The following is a 9,646-nucleotide window of genomic DNA, read 5'->3' as shown; positions in this document are numbered from 1 at the left end:
ACACGTGACGTAACAAACGATCCACTCGACGTGCTTCGGAGTGACTGGTCGTATATTTCATCGGGATTCCCATGACATTAATCAGTGATCCGTGAGTTCCACACAAGCACGACTGTGAGCGATCGTGAGAGGCGCCAAGGTGATCCAACATCCAAGCACCGTAACGTCTTCAAGGTCAAAGGAATTGTCGGTCCGTCGTGATCAAAGGTAAACAGCGCACTCACCCTGGACACTCATTAACCACAAGCCGACCGCAATTGGTGGGGAAACGGACGTGGTCACGTGGACTGCATCTGTGTAAATCACGATCGGTGCTCCTTTCTGTCTGATGTAAATTCATGTGTTTCCAAATTATCGTACAGTCGTACTAATTGTCGGAAACCTCATCCAGGTTCGGGTCTATGTCTATCTCGATAGCATGCGCTACCCGTTGACACTTGGCATTAGCGTTCAAGTTGAAGTTCAACCTGTCACTGAAAGACATGCGAGTGTAATGCGCGGCTGTAGAGCCCCTACGTTACAAGCCCCTACGCCCTACGGTATATGGAAGGTCCAATGGAGGAAAGGTGCTAATGGAGCGTCGAAAGACCAAAACTTCGTGTTTAAGACATAAAGACACAAAACAGCAGGAAAGGAAAGAGGTACTGGCCCTCCGGTTGGGTGAATCATTTTTTATATTCATAGCCGACCCACCCACACCATGAAGTTTACTTCGATATATGTACAGTACTTATTTTTGTATCCCGGGTCGGGCAATCTCAGACTTCCATATCATCTATCATGAGTACAGCTGTGCAGGTCGGCCTTTTTAATGATTTTATTTTTTATTTTTTTTGTACACTAAGTCGAGGCTCGTGTAAGAGCTAACACATATAACCCATAATAAAGGGAGGGGGAGAGAGAGAAGCAGCAAGAACAGTGGAGACCAGGGATATCAGATCTGTGGAACGGAGAGGGCTGGGTCGGAGTACATGGGATAAACAAGATGGACACTACAAGGACTTTCAGGAAAGAAAGGGGAATTTGAAGGAGGGGGATTTATGGTGAATTAACGGGGGTAGAAAAGATCAAATTTGGATGGGGGAAGATAAGAGATGGTGGTGAACAGCTGTTTTAAAGACCTGGAGGGAAGAGTGGGATTGAAGAGAGTGAGGGAGTTTGTTCCAGAGGTGGGAGAAAAGAGGAATGAAAAAATGAAGGTGAGCAGAGAGTCTTGATTTTGGCAGTTTAACCATAAGAGGTTTGCAGGCAGATGTTGTGCATCCTGAAGGAATATTTGGGGGACAGAGCACAGAGAGAGCTGGAGGAGCAAGGCCGGAGAGGAGTCTGTAGAAGACAGAAAGACCACCAACCTGCCTGTGGTGAGTGAGTGAAAGGCCCTCACAATCAGCTTCATCGCAGGAGATTCCAATGATTCTGAAAGCTTTGGTTTCAACCGCGTAAAGCCGGGCTTGGTGTGAGGCAGGAGCACCAGCCCAGAGGAGAAAGCAGTATTCCATTGAGCTGCGGATGAAATCCTTGTATGTGGTGAGGAGCTCAGAAGTGCCAATGAAGGACTTCGCATGACAGAGGATGCCTAGTTTGGATGGCTTTTTTTTGGATAGTTTGGAATGGCTTTGGCGGCCAGCTTGGAAATGTAGTTTTCCCAGGAAAGATCATGGCAGATCGTGAGACCCAAAAGCTTGAGTGACAGAACTTCTTCAAGAGGATTGTTGAGAAAGTAGATGGGAGGGTTGTCCAGACGGTCTTTCCGGAGAGACATCGTGAGAGTGTGAGATTTGTCACGATTGAAAGACATGTTGCACTTGTTTGCCCAGTCTGTGATTTTGTCCAGGTCTGCAGAGAGTGAGGAGGCTGCGGACTGCCGATCTGAGGGATGAGGTATGGAGCGGCAGATGGCGGAGTCATCAGCAAAGAGATGGAGAGGATTTTCCAGAGTCAGAGTGATCATTAAAGGACCAAATGGCTTTGTGGCGGTTAGTGCCCAGTACGAGCCATCGGTGGCTGATGGCTGATGTGCCCGGACGAACATTGCTCGTGTCGCTAATCTGATAACCGTGCACATGGTATTCCGAGCACATCAGCCAATTGACTCAGGTGTTCCACCTGATCACAGTAACTTGGCAAATAGGGCCGAGACCCTGCTTGGAGCTCGCAGATCAGTTGGCCGGTGCGGCTGCTTTGACACTGTTCATCGGGATTCGGACTGGGCAACTGGGCCGAATCCGACAACTAACAATATACAGTGCCTTCAGAAAGTATTCACACCCCTTGACTTTTTTCACATTTTGTTCTGTTACAGCCTGAATTTAAAATGGGTTAAACTGATTTTTGTCACTGATCTACACATAGTACCCCATGATATCAAAATGATTTTGATATCAAAGTGACATCAAAGTAATGTAGTTATTTTGTAGTACTAATAATGTGACCTTGCAGGTTTTTTATTGGCTTTCTTATCTTGTTTTGCTCTTTCTGCCATCACACCTTCCTTCTTACCCACTCACTGCAGGTTGCATGCATTCCCTAAGCTTGGTGATGGTTTACCAGTTAAGGTGGCTGGCTTGAGATCTTAGGGTCTTGAGTTTGAACCTCTGGTGGTCCATTGGATTAACACCAGGTGGGTTGACTCAGCCTGTCATCATTTGGAGGTAGGAAAAGCAGCCACGCTTCCAAAAAAAAATGATGCAACCAGTAACAACAAGCTGCATACTAAACAACATCAACAGCAACCCAGAATGCCTTTCCTTGTTAGGTGTTACTCTCCCCACGACTGAGCTTAACGTTCACCTGCATTCATTCACGTTCGTCCCCCGCCATCTCGCGTCTGTGGAATATTGTGTTTTGTCTTCTCGAGTCCGTTTTCTCATTCCATTACCTCCAACACTTTGTCTGCTGCCCACCACCACGTCATGGTGTCCATCCCATTTTATGTCTACCGTTTAACACCACCTCTGAAACCAAGTCCACCCTTTCACCTGCAACTCCTCTCGTTACCTGTGGCACATCCGCCCATTATTGTCCTCGTGCTCCACCCTCCGTCCAACTTTCTGTCTGTCGCCCTTTGTTGTTCTGCCCTTCCATGAGCCTCGATGTCTGTATATTAGGGAGTCTAGCCTACTTATTTTGTCGGTGAAGCTGCCATGATGGCTACATTTTTGACTTTTCAAACACGCTTTACGACAGTGGACCCAAGCCCCGAAACCCTCTTGTAGAATCATCTCCCTAAAGGGCAAGACCCAAGCGTTCAAAAACGAGGCGCATTTACTGATGTGCAAAGTGGAACTATAAAACGGGTTTTTTTCCTGTACATTCACGGATTTAAAGCGAGATTGATTGGCTGCACCGTAAATCTGAAACGGCGTTAATTCGTGAATGGTGGGATCATGGTGACGGGAGGGCTTGTAAAAGTCGTGTGTGTTCTCTATTCGGGGTTTATTCCCTATAAAACGGTGCTACGTTTGTCCAGTGTGCCGAGCCTAGACTTGATGGATGTCTTGTTTTGGAACAATGGCCAACTTTCTTTGTCTGGCCCTCTTGTGAACTTCCAAAGAGTTCAGGTATTTTAAAAAAGAAAACTTTAACTTTCCTTTACTCAAGACGCACGAACTTGAATGCTAGACAATGAAGCAGTTTAACAAGTGTTTCCAATGGTGTTTAAGGAGCATCTGCCTAGAAAATCCCTCATCCTGCTCATAGAATTGTTTTGTGTGGTCAGATAATCTGAATGATTTATCAGGGCTGTCCCTCTAAACAGCTTAGACACTGCATCCCAGACCAAGGTCAACGAGAAAGCATCTGAAAATGCAAAGACCGTCCGTGTCCATTTGGAATCTGACGTTTTCTTCTTCTGTATGCTCAAAATAAAGAAAACAGTTAAAAACTAAAACGGCACTCAGTAGAGAGCATACCTCCGCCAGGTGAATAGTTTACGTTTTGTATCCTAAAGTAGACCAGAAAATCACAATACAGAATCACATTTAATCAAAATCATCCGTCCACAACCCTTTTGAAATATCCTGCTATGTATCGTTTTTGGCCCGATGTCCCAATGGTGAAGAATCACTTTAAAAATTAAATAATTCTCATATCCGAATCCATATTCAGATGTTCACCAAAATTGAATCGATTAGTCCATGTCACACACGCAACAGGTCCACCAAGTTTCGTCCAAATCTGTCCACAACTTTTTGAGATATCCTGCTATGTATCGTTTTTGGCCCGATGTCCCAATGGTGAAGAATCACTTTAAAAATTAAATAATTCTCATATCCGAATCCATATTCAGATCTTCACCAAAATTGAATCGATTAGTCCTTGTCGCACACGCAACAGGTCCACCAAGTTTCGTCCAAATCTGTCCACAACTTTTTGAGATATCCTGCTATGTATCGTTTTTGGCCCGATGTCCCAATGGTGAAGAATCACTTTAAAAATTAAATAATTCTCATATCCGAATCCATATTCAGACCTTCACCAAAATTGAATCGATTAGTCCTTGTCGCACACGCAACAGGTCCACCAAGTTTCGTCCAAATCCGTCCACAACTTTTTGAGATATCCTGCTATGTATCGTTTTTGGCCCTATCTCCCCAATGGTGAAGAATCACTTAAAAAATTCGAGTAGTCCGATCCGAATCCGGATCTTCACCAAAATCTAATCATTTCATCCTTGTCACATACGCTACATCTCTGCAAATTTCGTCCGAATCCGTCCAAATTTTTTTTTTTTTAGATATCTTGTTCACAAACAGGCAGACAGGGGTGAAAACATAACTTCCATCTACTTTTGGTGGCGGAGGTAAAAATACAAAATGAAAATTGATGGTTTATGCAGTCTTATGAAAGGTTTATGCAGAAAGTAGATGGGAGGGTTGTCCAGACGGTCTTTTCGGAGAGACAAAGTGAGAGTGTGACATTTGTCAGGATTGAAAGACATGTTGCACTTGTTTGACCAGTCTGTGATTTTGTCCAGGTCTGCAGAGAGTGAGGAGTCTGCAGCCTGCCGATCTGAGGGATGTGGAATGGAGCGGCAGAGAGTGGAGTCATCAGCAAAGAGATAGAGAGGATTTTCAAGAGAGTCGGAGAGGTCATTGATGAAGACCAGAAAAAGCACAGGGCCCAGAACACTACCTTGGGGAACTCCAGCCTGAACAGGAAGAGGAGATGAGAGAAACCCATTCAGGGCCACACGTTGACTGCGACCAGAGAGGAAGTCCGCCAGTCATGCGTGGAGATTTCCATGGATACCATAGGAGGAGAGTTTGGTGAGCAGGGTGGGGTGCCAGACCGTATCGAAGGCACGTGATATGTCAAGGGAGACAGCTCTGATTTCCTGTTTGGCATTGAGGACCTCCATCCATTGTTGCGACAGCCGAAGCAACATGTCCAGAAGTAGAATGACCTGGTCTGAATCCAAATTGATGATCCGAGAGCAAGCCATTGGAGAAGAAGGAATTTGATGTTAGAAACGATGATCGATTCCATGACCTTGCTAATAATTGGGAGCAGACTGATTGGTCTGTCGTTGCAAGGATCTGTTTTTGCACCTTTTTTGTGTAAAGTGGTCATGTTGGCTGATTTCGAAAAACTACAAACCTTCCCTTCCCTTCCCTTCTTTTTTCCCTTCTCTCCCCAGTCCTCCACACTTCCCATGTCTTCTTTTCACTCTACTATCATCCGCCCTTCTTTTCCTTGTCTCTTTTTTATTTCCTCAATTTGGTGCCCACCTCCACCCCTGTGTGTACATAATAGGTATATGTCCTCTCTCGATGTTTTGGATGGTCTGCCAGATCAGTCATGGTCAGGGTTGATGTCGTTTGCAGTTTTTCACTTCATGATGTTCTTCCCCACAGGTTGATGAGTTCAGATGGTTGATGGAGGTGCCCAACTGCCGAACAGGTGATTATTCCCCACTGGATCTCCGTTGGCCCCTTCCTCTGGTTACCCGATGCTTTGAAAATGAGCAATGAGTGTCTTCTGACGATTTGTCTCTGAACTGATGATATTGTTGTGTAACGAAGTAAGACGTGAAGACAATTCTCACAACTGTAAGATTGTGTCCCATGACCTTTGTAGTGTTGTGGACAACAACGGCACAAACAATAGCACAGCTTCATACAAACAATAATGGATGAAAACACCACGAACACGACTTGAATGTATAACAATATAAGCAATGGCATCATAGTGGCATTGTGATTAAACAAATAGACAAATAGTTGTGGTCTCTCTGTCTTCAACCACCTCCTTTCTGCTCTTGCACCCTCTGCCAAGTCCGTGCTTTGTATCAACCCCCCTTCCGGTGAAACTACCAAAATCTAGAATCATTTTTAAACCTCCACTCATCACCCTGCGCTCGGGAAGCGAAAATCAGGGTTAAGCAATCGGTGGCGTGCGAACGTGTGGTGTGCGTTTCTGCATTTTAAAGATTAATTTTCTCAGCAACCGTCGGTCTGATGGACACAAAATTTTCAGCATATGAGCGCCTCCGCCTGTATAATTTTTTCATTCATAATTATGGTGTCGTAGGTCACGTGGTATGGAAGCCATGTTGGAAAAACATTTGCACCTCTATATCTCCGAAACCACTCCATGGAAAAAATGGAAACATGGTGCGTTGTCAAGTACTCCCCCAGGGGGAATAACAGGTTAATGATGATGTCATCAGTATCTTCATTATGATGTCATAATTCGACAAGTACAACGCTTGATCTGATCAGTGTGAATTTTTTTCTCTGCAACTGCTGGTCCGATTGACACGAAATTTTCACCATATGAGCACCTCCTCCTATATAATTTTTGTGATAGTTATGTCATCATACGTCACGGGGTACAGGCAACATCTTGGAAAAACCGAAAAACACTGCACCTCTATATCTCTGAAACCGCTCCGTTGAAAAAGTCGAAATGTGGCTCATTGTAAATAACTTCGCATGCGGAATAAGTGTTGTTAACGATGACGTCATTGGTGCCTTAATTATGACGTCATAATTCTACAGGGACAACCCTTGGTTTGATCAGTTTGAAATTGATTGAGCATGATCTACGCAGCAATTTTATTAGAGAATGTAAATTCATGATGTCATCGGTATTCCATGAATACCATCTAGTTCATTCTTTTTTCCCCCACCAATGCAATCAAATTCCACATTCTCTTCAATCTCACTCTTCCCTCCAGGTCTTTAACACCATCTCAGATCATCCACCATCAAAAACCATGATCTTTTTAATGCCCATCAACCCTTCCCAAGTTCACCTCTTTTCAGGTTTACAGTTTTGCCTTCCTCAGACTTTGCTTCTGTATCCATCTTGTCCACCCCGTGTGTCGTCCCATAGCCCTCTTTCTTCCCAACATCCCTTATTTTTCCAAGTCTCCCTCTATTTCATCCCTCAGCCCTGCTTCTTTCTACTTTTTCTTTTCTTCTGTTACGTCCTGATCCATTCTGTGTTCTCGCTCCTCCATGAGCCTCGACTTTGTATACAATAATAAATAATAGTCTAATTTAAGGTGGTCTGTGGTGTGGTGGATAAATATGATCTGTGGGTGATCAGAGAGTTCATGTTAGAGTTCACGACCAGCACATGAAAGTTGTTGATGTTCAAGTGTATTTGCACCTGCAGATCGTGAAGACACAAACACCCATCCTTCATTCCACTGTGACATCACGAGCGAATAATGGAGGAGTCTTGAGGGGCCTTATTGCAGAGCCACCCTGTGGGGCCTAATCTTCTGGAATGCCGCCTAAGCCCCTTTATTGCTTCAGTTTAAGCAATACGTTTGCTCTGCCAAGTCGATTCTCCGTCCTCCACTTATATGAAAGCACCACGGAGTGCGTCGCTGTGCACGGTGCCTCCCACTCACCACAAAATGGCGTCCGATCGCCACAGGCCCGGACTTGCCTTTTGGTGCAATGCCACTTATTGCGGCGATCACCCGAGTGTAACAAGCGGGCTGGCATCGTGTCCGTGCCTAATGTTTAACAATGCGCCAATTCGGCAAGCTTGTGGCCTGTGCGTCGTGCTTTTGGCTGCGCTGCATCGCTTCAACAGGATAGGCCTACCCGCGGTGGTCAATGCTTACAAAACTGCTAGATTCCTGAATTTCATGGACGTTCTCGAATCTTTAAACTACAAAATAAGATACCTAATTAATTAAATATAAATAAATTGAAATAAGCCAAGCTAGATTCCAAATAAAATCATATTTTTTATCACATAGAGTAAGGTGGTATATCTGCTTGATTGTTTGATAAATGTGGATACTAACTACTAAAGTTGGCCAATCAATGTATCGTTTGGTGACAAAGATCAATATAATCTCAACTAGAAAGCATCTGAAAATGCAAGGCCCGTCTGCGTCCATTTGTATTCAGACGTCTTCGTCTTCTGTTTGCTCAAAATAATGAAAACAGTTTTTAAAAGAAATACAAAATGAAAATTGATGATTTTAAGCAGGCTTGACCTTTGAGCTTTAGATATAAAAAAAATCATCTTCTAGCTTTTGATTGGTGAACCAATTCTGTGACCCAATATGCAAATTCTTGAAATTTCAGGTCCATTGGATGAAAATTGATGATTTTATGGAACCTTGACCTTTGACCTTTTGATCTAAAAAAAACAATCGGCTTCCAGCTTTTGATTGGTGAACCAATTATGTGACCCTGTAGGCAAATGATTAAAATTTCAGGTCAATCTGATGAAAATTGATGATTTTATGTCATGCTGACCTTTGACCTTTTGACCAAATTATTAATTTGTCTTCTCCATATTCTCATAATAAAGCTTTGCTGAAAATTTGATGACAAAACTGAAATGGTAAATTGAAATTTCAGGTCAATCGGATGAAAATTGATGATTTTATGCAACCTTGACCTTTGACCTTTTGGTCTAAAAAAAACAATCAGCTTCTAGCTTTTGATTGGTGAACCAATTATGTGCCCCTGTAGGCAAATTATTAAAATTTCAGGTCAATCGGATGAAAATTGGCGATTTTATGTGATGCTGACCTTTGACCTTTTGACCAAATTATTAATTTGTCTTCTCCATATTCTCATAATAAAGCTTTGCTGAAAATTTGATTAAAAAACTCAAATGATAAATTTAAATTTCAGGTCAATTGGATGAAAATTGATGATTTTAGGTGATAATGACCTTTGACCGATTCCATGACTTATTTTGTGACTATTATTTTCCATGACTTATTTTGTGACTATTATTTTGTGACTATTATTTCCATGACTATTATTTTGTGACTATTATTTTCCGTGACTATTATTGTGTGACTATTATTTCCATGACTATTATTTTGTGACTATTATTTTCCGTGACTTATTTTCCATGACTATTATTTTGTGACTATTATTTTCCATGACTATTATTTTGCAAATAACCGACAGTTATTTGCCTTCTCCGTATTATCATAATAAAGCTTTGGTGAAAATTTGATAAATTTGATGAGAAAATTCAAATGGTAAAAAAGTTACGGCCGAGACACACACACACACACACACACACACACACACACACACACACACACACACACACACACACACACACACGCACACACACACACAAACTGACACACAGAAGTGATTGCAAAACCCATGTCCTGCTATGCAGGAGCCGAGCTAATAATGATGGAATC

General features: G+C 42.9%; 1 long non-coding RNA gene across 5 annotated transcripts; it reads left to right on the top strand.

Moving 5' to 3' along the window:
• On the top strand, window positions 1-9,446 carry LOC137424024 (uncharacterized). 5 transcript variants are annotated; one of them, XR_013622718.1, is made up of 5 exons: window positions 1-207; window positions 2,513-2,651; window positions 4,976-5,267; window positions 5,856-5,901; window positions 7,624-9,446. It is a non-coding gene; the product is annotated as an uncharacterized LOC137424024 (long non-coding RNA). The 5 variants fall into 5 exon arrangements; XR_013622719.1 differs by lacking the exon at window positions 1-207 and adding an exon at window positions 494-641; XR_010983876.2 differs by lacking the exon at window positions 4,976-5,267.
• The last annotated feature ends 200 nt before the right edge of the window (window positions 9,447-9,646 follow it).

Source organism: Myxine glutinosa, chromosome 3 (assembly GCF_964187855.1).
Source record: "Myxine glutinosa chromosome 3, kmMyxGlut1.1, whole genome shotgun sequence".
In the NCBI taxonomy this organism is placed as follows: Eukaryota; Metazoa; Chordata; class Myxini; order Myxiniformes; family Myxinidae; genus Myxine; species Myxine glutinosa.
The sequence above is the reverse complement of the archived record's forward strand: the minus strand, read 5'-3'. Positions and strand labels throughout refer to the sequence as shown.